This window comes from Chenopodium album, chromosome 2, assembly GCF_948465745.1.
Source record: "Chenopodium album chromosome 2, dcCheAlbu1.1, whole genome shotgun sequence".
In the NCBI taxonomy this organism is placed as follows: domain Eukaryota; kingdom Viridiplantae; phylum Streptophyta; class Magnoliopsida; order Caryophyllales; family Amaranthaceae; genus Chenopodium; species Chenopodium album.
Genome location: NC_137835.1, coordinates 75943562 through 75968300, shown reverse-complemented (window position 1 = coordinate 75968300; position 24739 = coordinate 75943562). Strand labels below are relative to the sequence as shown.

Sequence of the window (24739 nt, the reverse complement as noted above, 5' to 3'; positions counted from 1 at the left end):
ACTGCGAGGATGCTCGGCATAAAAGATGAGGATTTAACTCCGTCCACACAAGGAATAAGAGCCTAAGATAACACTCGACGTCAAGCTCTTGGCAAAATAACTCTAAATGTGACGGCAGGAGCAATAGAACACGCTACTACTTTTCAAGTGGTAGACATCAAAGCCTCATTCAATCTGTTGTTAGGACGCCCTTGGCTCCATGACCTAAAGGTCGTCCCTTCATCTCTCCACCAACAGGTGAAAGCTATAGTTGGAGGAATTCCCATCACCATTGACGCTTCGCCAATGAGGATCAATTCAGTAGAGAATCCAATCATCAACGTGGAGCACGACGAAGATGATGAAGACCTATGGGGCTTTAACGAAGAAGTCTCCTTAATCCAAGAGGATGAAAGGACATCTCTTTGCCACGACCCCCATTCCAACATGATTATCAACACTATGCTAAAGAAACAAGGACACTTCCCTGGGATGACCTTAGGAAAGAAGAAGGGGATAGCAAAATCGATAGAGTCACCTGGCCTCCCTAAACTAGATACTTTCGAACTTGGTTTCAAACCGACTCGGAAATATCTCAAGCGAGCCCAGGACAAATTGAAAGCACGTAGGGACGCTCGCATTCAAAAGAAAGCAATTCCAATGGATGAGTACTCTCTTACGCTTAATGGTCAGTTTATAAAGGAGGGAGAGGACTATCCATGCCATGAATTTCCCGAACCATTTGTTTTAAATGGCATACGACAACCAGGATTTGAGATTTTCTTGGATTGCTACTTCATTGACGAAATCCCAACTCCCGTCCATAAGGAGAAAGCACCTCCATGCTTTGACTTTAACATCATGGGATTATTGTTTGGGCGAGAAAAGAATGAGCCAGTTTATGAGGAAGATAACTCCTCACTCATTCAAACGGTCCTAAAAAGTGAAAACTTCGACCCCTCAAAGCTAATTACTCCAGCTGAAGGATCACTGCATGGGTGGCGCAAGACTATCAAGGTGACTACTCCGAGTGGGAGGAAGATATCAATCACGACAGGACAAGGGCCAATGTTTGAAGAATCGTCAGAGTCAGAGTCTTTCCCTTTAGAATCTTCTGGGTCTTTAGATATAACGCCTCCCCTTCCTTGTTCTTCTCCTAGGATAGTTAATGATCCAGTCCCTGAGGACATATCACTCTTTGATGTAATGGTCTCAGAATATAATAATATCGCTCATCCTTCTTACTTCTCGTGTTCTTCCCTAACCTAAGATGACGAACTTTGCTTAGCTAACGATGAAAAAGATAAAGAATTTATTAAAGCAATGGAAACACTTGAAAAGAAAACACCGGTAATTGAAGAGACTAAAACAGTTGACATCTCAAATGATTCAACTCATAAAAGAGAAGTTAAAATCGGACTAACATCGAATAAACAAGAAAGAACCGATTTAATTAACTTGCTTAAAGAATTTATCGATGTATTTGCTTGGTCATATGAAGATATGCCAGGCATTAACAGAGAAATAGCTCAACACACTATACCATTAATACCAGGAATGAAACCTGTAAAACAAAAGTTACGTCGAATGAAACCCGACGTAGCACTTAAAATAAAAGAAGAAGTTCAAAAACAAATAACTGCAGGTTTCATCAAGGTATCCAAATACCCCGAATGGGTCGCCAACGTCGTCCCAGTTCCAAAGAAAGACGGAAGGGTAAGGATGTGTGTCGACTATCGTGATCTAAATAAGGCAAGTCCGAAGGACGACTTCCCTTTGCCACACATCGATATTTTGGTAGACAACACAGCAAATCACGCACTTCTCTCATTCATGGACGGATACGCAGGGTACAATCAGATTCTCATGGCGGAAGAAGACATGGAGAAGACAACTTTTATCACACCATGGGGCACTTACTGTTACACGGTAATGCCATTTGGGTTGAAAAACGCAGGTGCTACTTACCAACGTGCAACAACTGCCTTGCTCCATGACATGATGCACAAAGAAGTTGAAGTATATGTCGACGACATGATTGTGAAATCAAAGGACCGTCCAGGCCATCAAGTAGCCTTAAGGAAATTTTTCGAAAGGCTAAGAAAATACAATATGAGGTTGAATCCATCAAAATGTGCTTTTGGAGTCACCTCAGGCAAGCTCTTGGGGTACGTCATAAGCTCTAGAGGAATAGAGATAGATCCAACCAAGATTAAAGCAATCATGTCAATGCCACCGCCCAAGACCGAGAAACAGATTCGAGGATTCATTGGCCGGTTGCAATACATAAGCAGGTTCATATCAAAACTTACAACGATATGCGAACCAATCTTCAAAAAGCTCAAGAAGAACGTACCAGTAGTATGGAATGACGAGTGTCAAAAAGCCTTTGACCGGATCAAAGCCTATCTCGCAAATCCTCCCGTATTAGCGCCAGCACTTCCCAGAATACCTCTTAGGTTATATTTGACGGTTACCAAAGAGACAATGGGAGCCATGCTAGCACAAGAGGTAGAAAACAAAGAGAATGCAATCTATTACTTAAGTAAGAAGATGCTTGAATACGAAACACGCTATACACCACTCGAAAAATTGTGCCTCGCTTTGGTGTGGGCCACAACTAAGTTGAGACATTACATGTTGGTGCATACCGTTTTCGTAGTATCTCGATTAGATCCACTCAAATACTTGTTCGAGAAATCAACACTCAATGGACGTATTTCAAGATGGATAGTCAACTTAGCCCAGTTTGATGTACGATTTATGCCACAAAAAGCTATTAAAGGATCCGTGGTGTCAGACTTTCTGGCAGATTTTCCAATAGAAGACTCGACACCAATACAGGACAACGAATTTCCAGATGAAGATTTGATGGTCACTGAAGATGATACTTGGACCTTGTATTTCGATGGAGCCTCAAACCAAAAGGGATGTGGTGTCGGAGTGCTACTAGTATCACCTAAGGAAGAACACGTCCCAATCTCAATAAAGCTTGATTTCGACGTTACCAACAATGCGGCTGAATATGAAGCATGTGTGGTAGGCCTTGAAACAGCTCTGGCATTGGGAGTAAAGAAGTTAAGGATATTCGGAGATTCTTCTCTGATCATTAATCAAATATCTAAAAGGTGGAAAGTAAGGAGCGAAAGCCTAGCCCCTTACCAAACTTATCTGGAAACTCTCACCGATCAGTTAGAGAAGGTGGAATACACATATCTACCTAGAGAAGAAAATCAATTTGCTGATGCCTTGGCAAGATTAGCCTCAATGGTTAGGATTCCCACGGATATTGAGCAAATGCCTCTAACTATCGAAAAAAGGCACAAACCGGCGTATATACATGCTATAGAAGACGACGACCCAGTCCAAGACGAAGATGAAGAACAAGAAGAAGAACCATGGTACACAGACATTCTCAACTATGTCACCAATGGAGAATACCCTCCTCATGCTGACAAAAGAGCAAAACGAGCCTTGAGACTTTTAGCTTCTCAATATGTACTCATAGACAACGAGCTACATAAAAAAGTACCTAAAGGTCGAGCTCTCCTATGTGTAGGGAAGGTGGATGCACAAAGAATAATGAAAATGGTCCACGAAGGAATCTGTGGAACTCATATAAATGGCAAAATGTTAGTCCAGAAAATAATGCGAGAAGGGTATTATTGGACTACCATGAATAGGGACTGCCATCAATATGTAAAAAGATGCCTTAAGTGCCAAATTTATGCCAACTTACAACACGTTCCTCCATCTTTGCTCTACACCTACACATCACCATGGCCATTTTCTACATGGGGAATTGACATAATTGGCAAGATCGCTCCTCCAGGGGCAGGAGGCCATGAATTTATTCTAGTAGCAATTGATTACTTTACGAAGTGGGTTGAAGCGCAATCATATGCTAAACTCACTGCAAAACATGTAGCACTCTTTATCGAAAGGAATATCATTTGTCGATATGGAGTCCCACATGAAATGATAAGTGACAACGGAACTCACTTTCAAGCCGAATGTGAAGAATTGCTACATAAACATGGTATCCAACATCATCATTCGTCCCCTTACAGACCTCAAGCAAACGGAGCAGTCGAGGCAGCTAATAAGAATTTAAAGACTATCATCGAGAAAATGACAGAGAATTATAAGGATTGGCCTGACAAGCTTCACTTTGCATTGTGGGGTTATCGCACGTCAATCCGTACGTCAACAGGAAATACACCATTTTCCTTGGTATATGGAATGGATGCCGTACAACCTGTCGAACTAGAAATACCATCCCTACGTATTGCACTAGAAAGTAAACTCGATGAAGTTGAATGGACTAGGGCACGATATGAAGAATTGATCCTACTCGACGAAAAACGACTAGAAGCTCTACATCACACTCAATGCTATCAAACTCGTATGGCTAGACATTTTAATAAGAAGGTCAAGACAAGAAATACCAAAATAGGAGATTTGGTATTAAAAGCGCTAAGGAAAAATGTTTTAGACCCAAGGGGAAAGTTTAGACCTAATTGATCTGGCCCCTACATTGTCAAAACAATCCTGTCAGGTGGCGCAGCAAAATTAACTGATATGGATGGCAATGAATTCTCAAACAGGACCAATCTTGACCAACTTAAAAAATACTACCCATAATTACTTGAGTAGGACACTCAAGAGAGCTACGTTCGGCCTGATTCCTTCAGAAAGGATACGTAGGCAAACTCAGAACGTTCTGAATCATTCTCCGTCCCTATCGTTACTTTGACTTTCGTTTTCGAAACTTGCGTTTCTCCAAACTCAGTCAAAGTGGGGGCTTCTGTAGACACCCAATTGTGTCTCCCCAAAACCAAAACCAGTGATGAGTACCTTTCACGTCGAATCATAATCGAATGAAACGAAAGTGTGGAAAGGTCTAGTGTTGCGGAAAGTTTTATTTCTTTTCTTTTCTTTTCTCTTCTCTGTTTTTGAAAACTTTATTTTAAGAAAACATCCAATCCAGTTTGGTTGGTCCATGATATGGGTCCAATAGTGGTGTAGTTGGATGAGGCTTGCAAAGACCTTTCCAACGATATATTATAAGCCCAATTCCGATGAATATTGAGGAATTTATGGCCAATTTACTAAACTGGGCCCGGTTTGAGTTTTAAGTACGACCCAATGATCTAGGGGAGGGCCTAATATGATTTATCATTCCTAATGTAATTAGGAATGGTTTTGGTCTTCTAGAACATTCTAGAAGGTCTTATCATTCTTAATTCAGTTAGGACTCTTGAGAGTTTTAATTAGATCAAATAGCATTTTCAACTGAAATTATATTATTTTATCTTCCAGTACGGTAAGTTTATCAGTTTTTCGAAAACGCGTTGAAATCCAAATTGGCGTCCAACCCCAGGCCTTGGCGCCTGGAATCAGGATTGGCGCCAGACGCCAGTATTGGCGCCTGGCGCTAGCCACTGGTCCTGGCGCCAAGGTGTTTTTGTGGTCTTCAGACTCTGTTTTGATAAATTATCTTTTTTGGATGATTTTCTCTATAAATATCGTATCAAAACTCCGATTTCAGGGATGAATATTCACGGATTGTCCATATTCATTCATCTACAATTATCGTTCATCAATTTTCAATAACATTCATGCATTCTTTCTTCTTTGCTTTTTAATACAAAATTTCGCATTCGCAAGATCTAGAAACACCTAGCCATATTCGAAGTTGCCTTCGCCCTAGACGTGAAAGGTTTTAATTTCTGAGGGTTTGGTCCCAAATCTCTCTTTCAATTATTTAATTTAATTGCTTTGTTTATTATTTTCCTTGAAGTTACTAACGCGTGTATTTTGTAATTAGAAAGAGGTACGAGGCATCCAAGTAAGTACTTTAATTGTTTAATTGATATTATGATGTAGAAATCATGTTTAGATTGTTATTTTGATTCCTAGTATCATGTCTAGGGTATTTTTAATGTTAAATATGATTGCTATGATGCCCCTTATTGTCTTCCTAATATTAATTCATGTTAGTATCATGTTAGGGCTAAAGATTTGATTTTTATTGTTTAGTGACATGCTAGGGTTAGCACGATCGGGCAGTGCTGCTGAGGGTGGCCACAAGGGCCTCGAGGAGCCACAAGGGCCCGATCGAGCAAGCTTAGCTCGATCGGGCAAGAAGCGCAGCAAGCCAAGGACGAGTGGCCCAAGGCGCGCCCGATCGTGCGAGGGTTAGCACAATCGGGCAGTGCTGCTGAGGAGAATGTGCTAGCAAAAAGGCGCGCCCGATCGGGCGGCCTCTAGCCCGATCGGGCGCGTGTTTCTGGAGAAGCACTTTTGTCGAGCAATTAGTTTCTAATTAGGAGTTGTTTTTGTTTTACTTTAAGTACGTTTTTAGGACGATTAATTGGTATCTCAGACCACTTCTTCTTCTCTTAATCTTCTCTCTTAGACTTTCTCTCTCTACTTAGTTTTCTCTCTCTTAATCTCTCTCTAAACCTTTGTTTTTATTTCTTTGATTAATTCCAGATTATTTTGGTAACGATTTCTCTTCCATTAATCTTAGTTATTTATTTTATTTCTTTCATCATGATTTATTTTATTATTTTGATTAGTTTAGTTTTTATTATGTGTGAGTAGTTTAATTTCTAGGGTTTATGGGGATCTAATAAATAATATGAAGGGGTAAATTATTGTTGTTGATTATCAATGCTAGATTAATTTCCTATTGATTGATTAAATGCTCTGTGACTAGATTAGGCCTATCTTTTATGCATGAGTTTGACAATATTGATTCAAGAATCGAGAGATGAGAATTAATGTTTAGGTCTAGTTTCAATAGGCAGGTTAATTTATAAATGGTTAAGTCGAGATTCGAGAGATGAGATTTAATACCGATAAATAAATTGTGTGATTGTAATACGTAGCGAAAGCCCTTTACAATCTGGTTAATTGATGCATTGATGATTGACTATTATTGATTATTGGTATTGCATGATAATTTCTTATTGGATTGTTTTAATGTTTTACAATTGCGGCTTGTAAAAGTATAGCAATATTAAATTGATGAATCGAGCAGATGTTAATTTGATATTAAAGACTATTTTCAATAAGAACCTAGATCTAGTAAATTGCGAGAGCCTGATAGATCTATGTTGATTAATAAATTGCGAGAGCCTGTTAATCATGTTATCTATGCCATGTCAATGATTGATTACCCTATTTTACCCCGGAGTATTATTTATTGGTGAACCTATGCCCTAGATCCTTTATATATTATTTTCTCCCTTGTCCTGCTCTTTTTAGTTTAGTCTTATTCAACTTTAATATTGGTTACTTAAATAATCTAGATCATAATATTTAATTAGGAGTAAAAAGACTTGTTTCCCTGTGGAGATCAACCCTACTTCCCTATCTACTGTAGTTAGTGATTTAGGTATTATTTTTGATTAGGGGATACGACTTTACCCTGTCAAAATTTGGCGCCGTTGCCGGGGAAACGGTTTTATTTTTATTTCTGATTGTTTTTGTAGTCTAGATTATTTCTCTTTTGTCTCAGAGAGCGTTAGTTCTCTGAGACAAATCTCATATTTGCTTCTAGTTTTTGTTTATGCCCAGGTGTTCAAGATCAGGTTATATCCCATTCGATCCTGAGATCGAACGTTCCTTCCATAGACATAAAAACTTCTACAAGCAAATCCTGGCGGATTCTGGTGATACTAATAATAATCACCGCGATCCTCCAACTGATTCTAGCGATTTAGAGGTATCATCAGACACAGAATCAGAGATGGCGGCTCCAAAGAAGCTTAGTGATTATTCACAACCAAAGCTTGCGGATTTTCCACATCTCACCCCTACTCCGGCTCTTGATGGGGTTCAATTTGAAATCAAACCCCAATTTATAACGATGATAGAGAGGAAGCAATTCAGTGGAGCCAAGGGTGATGACCCGAATCTTCACATTGCCGACTATTGTCAATATTGCAACACCATAAGGCAAGCCGGGGTCACTCAAGACCAAATCAGGGAGATTCTCTTTCCCTTTTCTTTAACTGGAAAAGCTAAATTGTGGTTTAATGGCTTAAATAGAACTACACTTGGTATAACTGACTGGGAAACTCTTGTTTTGAATTTTTATAACAAGTATTATCCTGCAGAGAGAACAGCAGTACTACGGAGTGCGATTCAGAACTTCGCCCAAGAAGCCGACGAGTCCTTATATGAGGCTTGGGAGAGGTTCAAGGACTTACAAAGAGAATGCCCCCACCATAATTTAGCACAATGGCAGTTAATCCAAGCCTTTTATAACGGCATTGGAAATTCTTCCAGAATAATTTTAGACTCTGCAGCTAGTGGGAGATTTATGAATCTTAATGTTGATGATGCAGGTCAGGTTATTGAAGATATGGCGATACACAATTCCCAATATGGGAATCCCAGAGGATTTGCTAACAAAGGGAAACATAGTGTCGACTCTGTATCCTTTTTGCAAGCTCAACTGACCTCAATTTGCCAAAAATGAGATAATCTGAGCACTGCTAATGTAGCTAATGTTTCTGCAATTAATAACAATTCTAATGAGGCCTTCTGTGAAAATTGTGGTATTGTAGGTCATTGGGAGCAGGATTGCAGGAGTTCCGTGGAGCAAGTTAATGCCTTCCAAGCTTATAGGCAGAATAACCCATACTCCAACACCTACAATCCTGGGTATCGGAATCATCCATACCTTTCCTACCGGAGCACTAATGTTCAGAATCCACCACCACAAGAACCACAGGTGCCACAGCAACAGCAGCAGAAGTATTATCACCCAAATGCTAGCCAGAAGAATCAACCACAACAACCCCCCTCTTCTTCCGACCCTTCTTTGGGGGAAATTAGAGCAATGTTGGTCAATATGCAAAAGCACATGGAGAGCAGAGATGCGACAATTGATCAAATTTTAGCGCATAATAAATTTGTAGATAATCAAATTGCGCAACTCTCCGCTACTCTACAAGCACGCCAACAGGGAGCCCTTCCGGCACAGCCGACTAGGCCTACGGATCAAGCATTTGCAATTACTCTAAGGAGTGGTTCAAACTATGAAGGGCCCTTTATGCCCAGAGTTGATGAACCTATTTTATTAAATAATGCTAATCTTGATTCCATTAAACCAAACAATGTAGTTGCTAGCCCTGCAGGGCTAGAGGATAATACTAACACATCTAATTCTACATTGCAGGGTAAAACTCCAGAGATGGTGGCTACTCCAAACAAAGATAAGAATGCTCAAAAGCCAATTATCAAACTTCCTTTCCCAAATCGTCAATTGAAGACAAACTTGGATAAGCAGTTTGGTAAGTTTCTGGAGGTGGTAAAAGATTTGAAGGTAACAGTTCCTTTTACTGAATTGATCACACAAATCCCCTAATATGCAAAATTTATGAAGGAAATACTGACGAGGAAAAGGTCTATTAGTGAGGTAGAGACAATAGCTTTCACTGTAGAGTGTAGTGCAGTACTTCAAAATAAGTCTCCACCTAAGTTAAAAGATCCAGGTAGTTTTTCTATCCCTTGCCATATTGGTAATCTCTTGATCGATAATGCATTATGTGATTTGGGTGCTAGTGTTAGCGTCATGCCATTATCTGTGTGTTCTAAGTTGAATATGGGTAAATTAAAAGCTACCAATATAACTCTGCAAATGGCCGACCGTTCTTTCAAATACCCTCTAGGTGTTTTAGAGGATGTTCCCGTCAGAGTAGGTAAATTTTATATACCTGTGGATTTTGTTGTTCTTGATATGGCTGAGGATATGCAAACCCCAATTATTTTGGGTAGACCATTCCTTAACACTGCAGGAGCAGTCATAGATGTTAGAAGTGGTAAGTTAACACTATCAGTAGGGGACGATAAAGTTGTTTTTAATCTGAATAATGCCCCCAAAAGCTCCATGACTGAGGAGAAATGTTTCAGTGTCAATGTGGTTGAAAATTATTCTAACAAGCCCCAAGCTCTTGAAAAAGATCCCTTGGAGGCGGTATCTTGTGTTGCATCCTTTTCAGATGAGATAGACAAATGGCAGAAGGAAGTCGATGCAATAGAAAGAGCATTCTACAATGTTGGCCTTGGTTTCGAGGATGAACAAGTGGAACCGATCGAGCAAGTTGTGCGAATCGAGCCTACGGTAAGTGTTCCGCCAGATCGAGTTGCAAGTGTTGAACGCAATGACAATTTGAAGCAACATTCGATCGAAGAAGGGTTTTTAGTGCGTAGCATTGAAGATTCCCCATTCCAAGTCAAGGAGGATCCACCAGATAAGGTGACTTGGCGTCCCACAGGTTATGTTAGGAAGCCGCATCGCAGCCTAAACATCGCTAGACCGGGTGAGAAACCACCCGATCAAGCGTTAGGTAAAGGGTCCTAGGAATTATACTTGGTAAGAAGGTCGTGCGGGACCTATATAAACCAGCGCTTTGCGGGAGGCAACCCGTATTTTATGCTTTCTAGATTAGTTTTCCTTTTCTCTTATGTTATTTTTATTTTAGAGAGGTGAGGAGAGTGATATTTTACTATTTTTAAGTGTTGTTATACAGGTATGAATTTGAAAGGTAAAAAGACTCAGAAAAAAATTGAAGAAGAAAAGAATTCGGAGAAACTCCAGGGCTTGGTACGGTCCCGATCGGGCGAGGCTCGCCCGATCGGGCGCGCAAGTGAGGCAAAAATCGGAGAAAAATTCGCCCAATCGGGCGCGGCTGCCCGATCGGGCGCGAGAGGAGAGCTGGAAACGAGTTCAACTTTCGCCCGATCGGTCGCGGTCGCCCGATCGGGCGCTCATCGAGTGAGAAGAAAAGAAATCTCGGGCGAAGATCGCCCGATCGGGCGAGCAAAGGGCAAAAATTTTGTTCGCGTTCGCGCCCGATCGGGCGGAGCTCGCCCGAACGGGCGCGAAACTTGTATTCTGGAATTACGCGCTTTCGCCCGATCGGGCGAGGCTCGCCCGATCGGGAGCGCCATCAGGTCGTCCCCCCTTTATTTTCTTTTCTCTTCTTTCTTTCCTCCTTTTTCTCCTTATGCCATCTCCTTCATTCACTTTCTCTCTCTAAAACCTCCATTTTCAAACCTTCAACTCACACTTCAATCCAAGATCTCTTCCAATTCTTCCATCCAAACTTTAAAATTCTTACATTTTCCAACTCCTCTCATCTTCCTCTACAATCTACACTAAATTTTCAACACTTTCTCTCACTTTCTTCTCAAACCCTAAGAGAGAGAAAGCTTAAATTCCTACTATTTTCACTCTAAAATGGCTTTCAAGAGGTCTAGGACTGTTCGGGGTGAAGGATCGAGGTAACAAGCACCTACCATTGACCCGGAGCTGCAAATTCCGGGGTGGGAGAGGGTGGTCATCACCACCCAAGAGCAAAGGCAAAGGATGCTCAACCTCGTCACGCGGCAGGTTATTCCTACCCGTTTTATTCATCACCCTACGCTTTCTAGACTAGGAATTGATAAACATGTTGAGAAATTGTTTAAGGGAATTGGCATGAGTGGTTTGTTCCAATTACATTATGATACATATGATTATTTGACTTTAGAATTCATTTCTAGTTTTAATGTCATAAAATCAAATGTTCTAATCTCTCATGTTCAATTTTGTTTGTTTAATAAAGATATTAGATTGTCTTTGAAGGATTTTGGTAAATTGTTTGAATTGAAAGCCGATAGACCAATTGAACCACCCCAAGACAACATTACTTTTGTCTACCGTGCTCTAACAGGGAATCCTAACCTAAACCTCCAACATGCCAAGGGCATTTGGATTCAACATCCCGTGCCAAAACTTTGGCAACGGTTTGTTGGCCTCACCATCTTTGGGAGGCATGAACCGGCTAATGTGAGGAGAGATGAACTAGAACTATTGGGATCATACATGATTCCTAAGAGTGACAAGCTTAACATAGTTCATAGGATGGCCCAACACTTTCAGAGGGTGGCCAATGCGGCCGAATCGGGTAGGTCTAGGGTCCCAATTTACTTTGGTGGGTTAGTAACCCACATTGCGGTCAAATACCTTAGTTGGACCCCTGATGATGATGGTAAGGTAGCCGGACCAACCTTAATGGACGCACCCTACTTAGGAGGCCTTAACTGGATAAATGTGATAGGGGGTGAGACTTGGTGGGTGATTCATAGGGAGTCGGGTAGGAAAGACAACGCTTTCACCTTGCCTAACCCGGCCTTGACCAAATTCGAGAAGGGTCTTCCCTCCTATACCTTTGAATTAGGAGACCAAGGGGAGGCCCAAGCACACCACCAAGCACCTCCCTCACCACCACAACAATTCCACCAACCATCACCCCAACACTACACACATAACATTCCCACTTCCTCAACCAACTACAACATCGACCCTAACGCCCCATATGACTTTCCGGCTTTTAGAAGCCAATTGGATCGGATAGAGAGGGGGCAAGGGAGGATGGAGGGTATGGTTAAGAATTTGGACTCTAGGGTAGGAGCCCTAGATGCTAGGGTTGGGGTTTTGGAGAGGAACCTAGGGCGGGGTTTATACCCCATGTATAATGATTATGCCCGTCGGGGGGCTATTCCCCCCGATTCACTTGTCCCTGACTGGTTCCAATATCCACAGGGTGGATATACGAACCCAAGTGCCTTTGGTACCTACGTCGACTACTCATCGGTCCATGGTTATGGGACCGATGTACCTTTTGGCGGGCTTGGGGGGAACATGGACCCTAATTACTATACTGGTGGTTCGGGGTATGGTGGTGGTGGTTCTAGCCATGGAGGAGCCGGTTCTAGCCATGGCGGGGGTTATTCTAGGATGGATGAGGATGAGGAGTAGGCTACTCTCCCAAGTCAATGAGGGCATTGCTTGATTTGGCTTGGGGGGGTGTTCTTTCACTTGGAAATTCTCTTCCTTTTCTCTCTTTATTTTCTTTCTAGTATAGTTTTTATTTGCTTTCCTAGTGTAGTTTTTTTTTAATTGCTTTCCTTATATACGTTCCAATGAATTGTAAATCATGCTTCCCTGTGCCCCATACTTGAGAAAACTTGTTTTGATTCTTGGTATTTGATGATGAATATTGTGGATTTGTTGGTCATGATTTGAAGTCTAATTGTTTGGATTCCTAAACATGCGTCAATTTTGTCCAACTACTTGTGAATATAGTGCTTGACTAGTTGATTTGGTTAGGAAATGTGTGATAGTTCCATAATTCCTGGTATGTCAATGAATTTGAGTATTGGTTTGCAACTACTAGTAATATTTATATGATTCATTATTATGCACATTGTGGAGGACGAAGGCATTTGTTCTTTTAGGTAGCTGTTAATTGAGATGAACACTACAAGAGGAGGGGGTGAATTGTAGTTGAGTTCCTAAACTAATAATTTTGCAAATATAAAACAGAACAAATTAGGAACTTGCGATGCACACAGATTTTACGAGGAAACCTTCTAGTGCCCAACTAGAAGTAAAACCTCGACCCTACCTTAGGGATTTCAAACACAAATAATTCCACTATAATAGGGCAAACACCAAGTTACAACCTATTATAATTCAGCCACTACTCTCAAGTTCCAGAATGAACTTGCTACAGAACAACACCTTGTTCTACCCAGTTTGAGTCCCACACTCAAACTCGCTCGTACTCCCCAAGTACAGATCTTCCCCCTTCTCACCAGAAGCTCTCTCTGTATGCAATGATAAAAATACTCTCACCCTAATAAACCCGAAACCAAATACAAGAATTAACACCTAGTATATGATCGGCAAGCTATGCATGAAACTCGAAACTAATATGACAGTATGATAAGCTTGGCAAACTTACGCAACTATAGCTCTGTAAATTCTTCACGCATTAAATTCACAAAAACCTAGGCTCATGTTATTCTCTACTATTTATACGAGTATTACCTGTATAAACAGTAGGTTTACATAAAGATAAATAAGTAAAACTTAACTTATCTTAAAACACGGTTTTTTAATTAAATCCTTTGAAGAAAATCTTTTCAGAAAATAAGATAGAAATATTGAATTAAAAAGCATAATATCTTTTTAACAAACTGATTTTAAAAGATAAATATTTAAAGAAAATCTTTTTCCGATTTCTATCTTTTATCTTTTCCGATTTTAATTTATTTGCCAAGCTAACTGTCACGCTTCTAATAAGTTTCATGCATATCCTACTTAACATATTTAACAATGAATCTAGAAGATAAAATCTTAACTAAAACATTGTTGCGCTGTACTCTTGTTCTGGTAGGTTTACTTGGACTCCACGCTTACTAAGTTCCTCCAAAGATCTTAGTCAGCAATCTTCAAGTTCCTGTGAAGGAACGTTCCTGTGAGGGAACTCAGTTCCTGTTAGGGAACTATTATTTTATATTGAACAACTTTCTTGATAAAGAACTCCTTCAAGTCTTCTCAGCTTTAGTTACTTCTTCCATCTCCAAGATCAATTTCACCTAGGCTGCACAAACACTTGAAAAGTCTTTATGAGATGAGTTTGCTGTAACTTAAGTTCCTCATCATCAAAACCTTTAAACTCTTGATCAATTTCCCCCTTTTTGATGATAACAAACTTAAGCAAACTCTTGAGAAAGTTAAAACAAAATAAAAGGTCGTATTTTTGTATTTTAATTTTATTGACAGAAAATAAACACACAACAGAAATAAAACAAAAACAAACAGTAAGCTAAGTAAACTAAAAATAAACTAAACTGAGAAAGTTATGATACTTTCTCAACTGGAACCCAGAACAACTTCAACCTCCATGTTTGCTTCTTCTTTTCCCCCTTTTGGCATTATCAAAAAGTCCTGTATTTTCAAGTTTATGAAACATCCACCAACAGCCCCACAAGCAATTCATCGAGTGTGGGAAACTAAAGGCAGCGCTGCTAAACAACCTCAAGTAAGATCTACTCTTCAGCATAAGTGTTCGAAATATACACAACACACAAGTATAAGCAAGAGTTCCAACTTTTCATTAAAAATATTTAACATCCAGATGAACAATTTTAAAAATTTACAATCAAAATCAATTGTTCAAATACTTAAAAACGAAAATTAAATATGTTCATAACTAAGACAGTGAGAGAAAAAGCTAGTCTGATTTTGAGATGGGGTAGGCTGAATTTTAGATGGGGTAGGCTAGGTTTCAAGAAATTCCAGAATCTTGTTGAAGTCCTCCTTTGTTTGCTTTGCAGAGGCCTCCAACTTTTCTTCAACCCCCTTGAGCTTCACTAGGAACTCCTCCTTCTGTTCTTGTAGAGCCTTGTGAAGTTCTTTCTCCTAGAACTCCTTCTGTTCTTGAAGGTCCTTGGTCTGTTTGAGCGTCATTCTCTTGAGTTCCTTCAACTCCTTCCCCTGCTCCTGGACCAATTTTTCAAGTGTCAGCACATGAAGTTTTCCAGCACAGTCCTTCATTTGACTCTCTACCCTCTCCATTCTGTCAGCCAACTCAGCAACTTGCCCTTCAAGGATATTCTCCTCGACATCCAATTCTAGTGGTTGTTCCATGCTAGTTTGAGGAACACCACTGGCAGAAATCCTCCTACTCTTCCTTACAGGCTGCTCTGACATAGCCTTTTCCTTCCTCTTCCCTGTCACTTTTTCTTTCTTTTTCTCTCCTTTTTCTAACTTCTGAATTTTTCCTTTTACAACTTCCAAACTTAACCCAGCAAGGGTTTCCTCATTGATCACATTTTCCGGCTTCTCATTCAAAGCCCCATATTTTCCTTTTAAAATCACTCCTGCATTTTCAAAAAACAGTAGACAAAATGGCTCCATACCCCACTTTTGTCCTACTTGGAACACAATGAGCTAAATGCTGATACATCAAAGAAGGAAAGTTCACCTTAATCTTCTTTGAAATGCAGAAGATTACAGCCATATCCAGTAAACATGCCTCCCCCTTTTTAGCAGTCCTAGGCAGAATAGTCTTTTTCACCAAATTAAACAACAGCTTATTTAGAGGGCTTAGATCATTATGACTCATGACCTTCTTACCCCTCTGTCCTCCTAATTCCTCTACTATATCCCCAGCCATGAAATTTCCTACATTGATACTACCCTTTCCCTTCAAGTAAGTATCAAAACCTTCAGTAGGAGCTTTTAGAATTTTACCTAGAGTTTCTAGGTCCAATTCAATATTTACATCATTCACCATGCTCGTTATTATTCCCAATTTTGCCTGAAAATTCTGGCAAAATTCATTCATAGCAGCAGGATACAAGTAATTTGATGAAACCCTAGTCAACATAAATTCCCAACCTTGAAATTTTATTAAATCAAGAAACTCTAAAAATCTTGCTTTTCTACACCACACAGCGTCAAGACGATGACCTACTACATACCTTCCTGCCATTGATTCAAGTTCCTCTTGATCAGTTACCTCCTCTTCTTCATTTTCCTTTTCCGATTCTTCCTTTTCTGAGTTGTTCTCCTCTTCTTTTTCTTCCTCTTCTCCCTCACTTATTTCTTCTTCTTCTCTGTTCTCCTCTGTTGTCTCTTCCGGGTTTTTCTCTTTCTCAAATTCATCAACTTCCTCAATGTGCTCTTCCAAAGACTTTACACTTTGTTTTCTTTCCTTCCACTCCTTTAATTTTTGAAGAACACTCGAGACAGAGGAATCCCCTTGATCGATTTTACTCTCTACTTCTTTTGGTTTTGGAGGAGATTTCTTAGGGTTTTCAGAAGGTGTTTTAGAGGTAGAAGATGCTTTGTAGTTTACCATGGCTAAAGACGATGATTCTTCCTGAATTGAGTTTTCTGGGCTTTGGGATTCTTCAGAGGAAACAAACTCAGCAATGATCACCATTGAAGCTTAAGAAAGGGTTTTAAAGGGGTTTTCCAAGTTTTACTTAGAGGGAGTAAATTCGATGTGACAGTGAGGTGAAAGAAGTGGGTGAAAATATGCTTTTATAATAAATGAAGCGGTGTGAGGGAATTCAGGAAGTTTTCACTGTTTAGTTATTAATTGAACAAATTCAATTAATTTTTCAAAATTTAAACACTGGACGAATATTTCAAAAATTTTAAATTTCCAAATTCAATTAATCTTGAATGAAGTTTCTATAAAAACACAATTGGAACACGCTTTCAACATGTATGCAATGTACAAATTTAATAACTTAAGCCATTGAGCAATTTAATGAACTTACCTTTGGCAGTTAACAACGGTGACACTTTAGCTATGTTTATCACACCAAGTTTGTGGTAGAAGTTCTTTTTGCTCTATTTACAATATTTTTGACTTTGCCATATCTTGGAACTTCAGAGGCTAGTACTTCAGCTTGATCATTCCAAGTTCCAGTCTCAATTTCTCAAATCTTTCTCTGTTCAAGGGCTTGGTTAGAATATCAGCAATTTGATTTTCAGTTTGGCAAAATTCTAACTTAATATTCCCTTGCTCCACATTATCTTTAAGAAAGTGATGTCTAATGTGGATATGTTTTACCTTTGAGTGTTGAACTGGATCTTTAGAGATACAAATAGCACTTGTATTATCACAATAAATAGGCACACATTCAAAAATAATACCAAAATCTCTGACCTGTTGTTTTATCCATAAGACTTGTGAGCAACATGCTGCTGCAGCCACATACTCAGCTTCTGCTGTAGATAAAGCAACTGTGTTTTGTTTCTTGGAACCCCAAGAAACTAAACAGGGTCCTAAAAACTGTACCATACCTAAAGTGCTTTTCCTGTTTACCAAGTCACCTGCATAGTCAGCATCTGTAAAACTATTCAAATTAAAAGAATCACTTCTAGGATAGAAGAGACTCAAATCGTCAGTTCCTTTCAGGTATCTAAGGATTCTTTTTACTGCTGTCAAGTGAGACTCTTTTGGATTTGCTTGGAACCTGGCACACAGACCTACACTGAAAGATATGTCAGGTCTACTAGCTGTTAGATAAAGTAGTGAGCCTATCATACCTCGATACATAGATTGATCAATGCAAGTTCCAGATGGATCTTCATCCAGTCTAGTAGCAATTCCCATAGGAGTATTGCTGGTTTTGGCATTTTCCAACTTGTATTTCTTGATCAGTTCCTTAATATATTTTTGCTGATGAATCATAATTCCCTCTTCAGTTTGCTTAATTTGCAAACCAAGAAAGAAATTTAATTCTCCAGTCATGCTCATTTCAAATTCTCCACTCATAAGGTCAGCAAAATACTTGCACAGAGATTCGTTAGTTGCACCAAATAAAATATCATCAACATAAATTTGTACAACTAAGATATCAGTTCCATTTGACTTTAAAAACAATGTTTTATCAATTTTGCCACGTTTAAAACCATTAGCCAAAAGGAACTTAGATAATCTTTCATACCATGCTCTAGGAGCTTGCTTTAACCCATAAAGAGCCTTGTCAAGCTTATAGACATGGTTTGGGAACTCTGGATTTTCAAATCCAGGAGGTTGTTCCACATAGACTTCCTCATTTAAGTATCCATTTAAGAATGCACATTTGACATCCATCTGGTACAGCCTAAAACCCATATAAGCAGCAAAAGCAATAAGTAAACGAATAGCTTCTAACCTGGCTACAGGTGCAAATGTTTCTTCATAGTCAATTCCTTCTTGATGGTTGAAACCTTGTACAACTAGTCTAGCTTTGTTCCTGACAATAATACCATGTTCATCTAGTTTGTTTCTGAATACCCATTTTAGTCCAATGGACTTCTTGTCTTTAGGTCTAGGTTCCAGATTCCAAACTTTATTTCTTTCAAATTCATTTAGTTCAGCTTGCATAGCATTAATCCAGTCTGCGTCAGTTAAAGCCTCAACATAATTTTTAGGTTCCATGGAAGAAAGAAATGCATTGAATGCACAGAAGTTCCTAAGCTGAGATCTAGTTTGAGTTCCTTTTGTGATGTCACTCATGATTGTGTCAACTGGATGAGATTTCTGATATTTCCAGGGCCTTGGAGTGAAATCTTTGATTGGATACATCCTCTCTTCATTATTGTTGACTGGTTCTTCTGTAGGAACTTGATTCTGGAACTCAGGTTGAACTTCTTCAGGAGTTTCCACATTTTGGCCTTCATTCTGATTTTCAATCTATTCTTGAAGTTGAGTTCCTGGTGCATTCTCCAACTCTGGTTCAACATTTGCTTCAGGATTTGTTACTTCTGCAATTTCAACTTGCTGCTTCTGCAATGATACTGATTCCTCATCTGGATTTTGCTTACGCACAAGTCCAATCTCGAAATCATCATCACAGTCTTGTACATCAACCAAATTTTCAGTCTCATCAAATATAATATGTACAGACTCTTCAACACACATTGTTCTTTTATTATAAACTCTATAAGCTTTACTATTTGAGGCATATCCTAAGAAAACTGCCTCATCACTACGTTCATCAAACTTTCCCAAGTTCCTTTTACCATTATTGTGAACAAAACATTTGCAACCAAAAGATCTAAAGTAAGAAATATTAGGTTTTCTCCCTTTCATAAGTTCATAAGGAGTTTTGTTAGTGATGGCCCTAACAGATACTCTGTTGAGTATATAACATGCAGTGTTCACTGCCTCAGCCCAGAAGTTCCTAGGCAGCTTGCTTGATATCAGCATTGTCCTTGCCATGTCTTCAAGACTCATATTCTTACGTTCCACTACTCCATTTTGTTGTGGAGTTCTTGGGGCAGAGAAATTGTGATCCATACCATACTCAGCACAAAATTCATCAAATTTTGAATTCTCAAATTCTGTTCCATGGTCAGATCTAAGATGTATCAACTGATTACCTGTTCTTCTCTGTTCTTTCTTAACAAAAGCAACAAACTCATCAAACGTTTCATCCTTGCTTACAAGAAAGAAAACCCAAGTGAACCTTGAAAAATCATCAACAATAACCATTACATATTTCTTACCACTTTTGCTTTGGATTCTCATTGGACCACAAAGATCCATATGAATGAGTTCCAAAGGTCTTTTGGTACTTACCATCTTTTTGGACTTGAAGGAAATTCGGGTCTGTTTACCTTTAGCACAAGCTTCACACACTTTATCATACAGGAACTTAATGCAAGGAAGTCCTTCCACTAAGTTCTTAGATCTTAGTTTATCAAGTAAAGAAAAGCTTGCATGGCCAAATCTTTTGTGCCATAACAGAGGATCATCCTCAATAACACTAAGACATGTTAAACTGCTGTTAGGAACCTCGTTAAGATCCACAACATATGTGTTCCCTTTACGAGTTCCTTCTAAAATTATGTTCCCAGTGTCATTGTGAATGATTCTACACTTGTTTGAAGTAAAGCTAACAGAGTTACCTTTGTCACAAAACTGTGAAATACTTAACAAATTGTGCTTGAGGCCATCGACCAAAAATACATTATCAATAGCATGGGAACGTGACCTTCCTATCTTGCCAATAGCAATTATATCACCTTTCATATTATCACCAAAGGTCACCGTTCCACCATAGTAGGCATCCAGTGAGAGAAATCTAGTTTTATCTCCAGTCATGTGCTTAGAACAACCACTGTCGAGGTACCAAGTGTTGTTCCCCCTCACTGGAACCTGCAGGAAGAATTAAACGTTAGAGTCAGGAACCCAGGTTTCCTTGGGTTCCTGTGTAACATGGGTTAATTCATTTTTCTTTACCCAGATTTGTTTTACATGTTTGATATTCTTCTGAGTACTTTGTTCTTTCTTAGGACTCTTAGCTTGCTTATGCCCTGTATTGCCACAGAAATAACAAACAATGCTACTGGGCAAGTTGACATACTTCTTTTCTTTCTGGAACTTCTTTTTAAAACCTAAACCTTCAGTATTCTTAGTTTGAGCCTTAGTGATCCATTCAGGAACTCTATACTCCATTGGTTGCTTACCTTTCCCAGCCCTCTCAAGTTCCCCCTCAAGACGTGCCTTATCCGTTTTTAACTCTTCCAACTCATGTTTTAATTTTTCAAAATTCGAATAATCAGTAGGTGGAGGAACTTCAGAGTTAGGAGTATCAACAGTAAGTTTTAACAAAGACAATTCCACATTCAAGAGTATGTTATTTTGTTTGAGGTTCTCAATGGTGTCTTTTAAAATTTTATTATCATCAAACAGACTGAAGAACCTGTATTGAATATCAAACTTCATGTTATCAACCCATTCACTGTTCTCTTTGAAAGTTACTAAAGCTTTATCACTTTGCTGTTTGGATCTATGCAATTCTTTTAAATCTTCTTGAATTTCCAAAACAGTATTTATTAGATTCTCTTTAGACAGATGTTTTAATTGGTTGTAAGAGAACCATACCTCAGACTCAAGCTCCTTTAGCTTGGCAGCTTCATCAGTTTTTGCCATTAAACATAAATGAGCAGTTTCTTCTGATGGTTGATTCTCCTCTTCTTCTTCTGAATTTGTATCTCCCCAAGCAGCAAGCATGGCTTTCTTAACGTTGTCCTTGGTGAAGTAAGGCTTGTAGAATCTTGACTCCTTGGATTGCTCCTTGCCTTTAGTTTTTCCTTTCTCTCCATCCTGAACAGGACAATCTTTGATAAAATGATCCTTTGATCCACACTTGAAACACGTTGTGTTTCTGGAACTTGTATACTTCTTGTTCCTGTCAAACTTCCTATTGTTCATCATCTTCTTAAATTTCCTCACTAGCATAGCCATCTCTTCTTCATCAACATCTGATCCTTCTGAGTCTTCAGCCTTGAGTGCCAAACCTTTATTTCTGGAACTTTCAGTGTTGGAACTCAGATGAAGTTCATGAGTCATCAATGATCCAGCTAGTTGTTCCATATTGAACTTAGTAAAGTCCTTAGCTTCCTGCATGGCAGTAACCTTGGATCTCCAGCGTTCATCTTGTGGTAGGCTTCTTAAGATCTTCCTTGCCTGTTCATCAATAGGAATTTGCCTGCCAAGGGAGTTCAGTTCATTAATAATATCATTGAATCTAGTAAACGTCTCTTCTATGGTTTCTTTGGATTGCATTTCAAACCTTTCATACCTAGACATCAATAAATCTATTTTAGAACGTTTTACCTCGTTAGTACCTTCATGAGTTACCTGTAACAAATCCCAAATCTGTTTAGCAGACTTGCATCCCATGATACGATTATGTTCATGGGTCCAAGTCCGCAGTGCAGATACTTTATAGCTAAAGCGTTCATTTCAAGTTTTTGATAATCTTCTTTATCATAATCAAAAATAGATTTAGAAACTACCTCATGCTTGTCATTGGTTTGAGTTATTTCAAAATCACCAGTTTCAATTACACGCCAAACCTGGTAATTTTCGGCCTTGATGAATATCTCCATCCTGTTCTTCCAGTAGGCATAAAACTTACCGTTGAACATAGGTGGACGTTGGGTAGAGTACCCTTCTTCAAGTTTCTCCTTGTAATTCATCTCTCCAGGAACTTACTCAGCAAAATTATCTGCTTGCACGTGAGAACCGTGCTCTGATACCAATTGTTAATTGAGATGAACACTACAAGAGGGGGGGTGAATTGTAGTTGATTTCCTAAACTAATAATTTTGCAAATATAAAACAGAACAAATTAGGAACTTGCGATGCACACAGATTTTACGAGGAAACCTTCTAGTGCCCAACTAGATGTAAAACCTCGACCCTACCTTAGGGATTTCAAACACAAATAATTCCACTATAATAGGGCAAACACCAAGTTACAACCTATTATAATTCAGCCACTACTCTCAAGTTCCAAAATGAACTTGCTACAGAACAACACCTTGTTCTACCCAGTTTGAGTTCCACACTCAAACTCACTCGTACTCCCCAAGTACAGATCTTCCCCCTTCTCACCAGAAGCTCTCTCTGTATGCAATGATAAAAATACTCTCACCCTAATAAACCCGAAACCAAATACAAGAATTAACACCTAGTATATGATCGGCAAGCTATGCATGAAACTCGAAACTAATATGACAGTATGATAAGCTTGGCAAACTTACGCAACTATAGCTCTGTAAATTCTTCACGCATTAAACTCACAAAAACCTAGGCTCATGTTATTCTCTACTATTTATACGAGTATTACCTGTATAAATAGTAGGTTTACATAAAGATAAATAAGTAAAACTTAACTTATCTTAAAACACGGTTTTTTAATTAAATCCTTTTAAGAAAATCTTTTCAGAAAATAAGATAGAAATATTGAATTAAAAAGCATAATATCTTTTTAACAAACTGATTTTAAAAGATAAATATTTAAAGAAAATCTTTTTCCGATTTCTATCTTTTATCTTTTCCGATTTTAATTTATTTGCCAAGCTAACTGTCACGCTTCTAATAAGTTTCATGCATATCCTACTTAACATATTTAACAATGAATCTAGAAGATAAAATCTTATTTAAAACATTGTTGCGCTGTACTCTTGTTCTGGTAGGTTTACTTGGACTCCACGCTTACTAAGTTCCTCCAAAGATCTTAGTCAGCAATCTTCAAGTTCCTGTGAAGGAACGTTCCTGTGAGGGAACTCAGTTCCTGTTAGGGAACTCTTCTTTTATGTTGAACAACTTTCTTGATAAAGAACTCCTTCAAGTCTTCTCAGCTTTAGTTACTTCTTCCATCTCCAAGATCAATTTCACCTAGGCTGCACAAACACTTGAAAAGTCTTTATGAGATGAGTTTGCTGTAACTTAAGTTCCTCATCATCAAAACCTTTAAACATCAACAGTAGCCTCCAGACATTGTAGATACATTTGTTCCCTTCTTGCTACCCATGTTGTTGCCTTGACTTTTTGTTGTTTATTAGCCACATTACAAGCCTATTTTGCCCCATTGGTTACTAGTCCCAAGCTTGGCTTGGGGGAGCTATTGGTGAGTGAGGTGAGGGAGTTTGTAGTGTACTTATTATTTGCACAATTTGGGTGGGCTTTTGAGAAGTTGTTTTGTTGTTGATCATGTTTATTTTTGATGAGTTTGAGAGTTATATTTTCTTGAAAAAAATAAAGTATGATGTTATAAAAAAAATAGAAGTTCAAATAAAAAAAATGTGAAAAAATAAGTGAACTTCAAGAGAAAAAAATGTTCAAATGTTCTAGTTGGTGGGTGATCAAAAGAAAAAATAATTTTGAGCCTCAATGAAAAAAATTCAAGTTTGGAAAATAAGTTTGTTTATTCACTCTATTTCTTCATTATTATATCTTATGAGTGAAATTGTAAGTGTTGGGATTATTTATTATGATTGGAGTATATATTTGGTGGTTTGTTGATGGAGTTGATTATGTTGGAGATGTGTATGATCATTATTTTTTATCATGGATTTATTAGGATTTGGCTCCCTTACTGCATAGCTTTTCCCTCACATAATCCCAAATTTATCCTACCTTTACCCTATCCTTACATTACAAGCTTAAAAGACCTTCCGACCTTGTGCATAGAAGTTATGTAAATGTGAAAGTGTTGTTTTTCAATGCAAGTTATGACTTGACATATTTCGAGTCGACTAGTAGGATGAGAGTTCAATGTTTTTATACACACGAGAGTGTGAGTTGGGAGGGCATTGTTCACATTAAAGGGGTTGGGTGGAGAGCGATCGAGTACATTCTTCACTCGCCACATAAATGAGAGTCGAGTGTGTGAGCACTAGTCTTGAATTCTATATGCTCTTGTGGTTTGCTCTACTTGACAATTGTTGGGGAGGAAGGGTGATTAGATGAATAAGATTGATTGATGTTGAAGCATGTTCATTTAATTTTACCTTAAATCGTTGGCTTTTGATTTGTTCATTGGGCTGAAGTATGTTTTATATGTTCATTGATGAGCTCTTTTCTTAGGGACAAGAAAAGGTTTG

General features: G+C 38.8%; 1 non-coding gene across 1 annotated transcript; it reads right to left on the bottom strand.

The window, feature by feature from the left end:
* Positions 1 to 8119: 8119 nt before the first annotated feature.
* On the bottom strand, positions 8120 to 8226 carry LOC145607767 (small nucleolar RNA R71). The gene has a single exon (XR_014105626.1). It is a non-coding gene; the product is annotated as a small nucleolar RNA R71 (small nucleolar RNA).
* Between the last annotated feature and the right edge of the window lie 16513 nt (positions 8227 to 24739).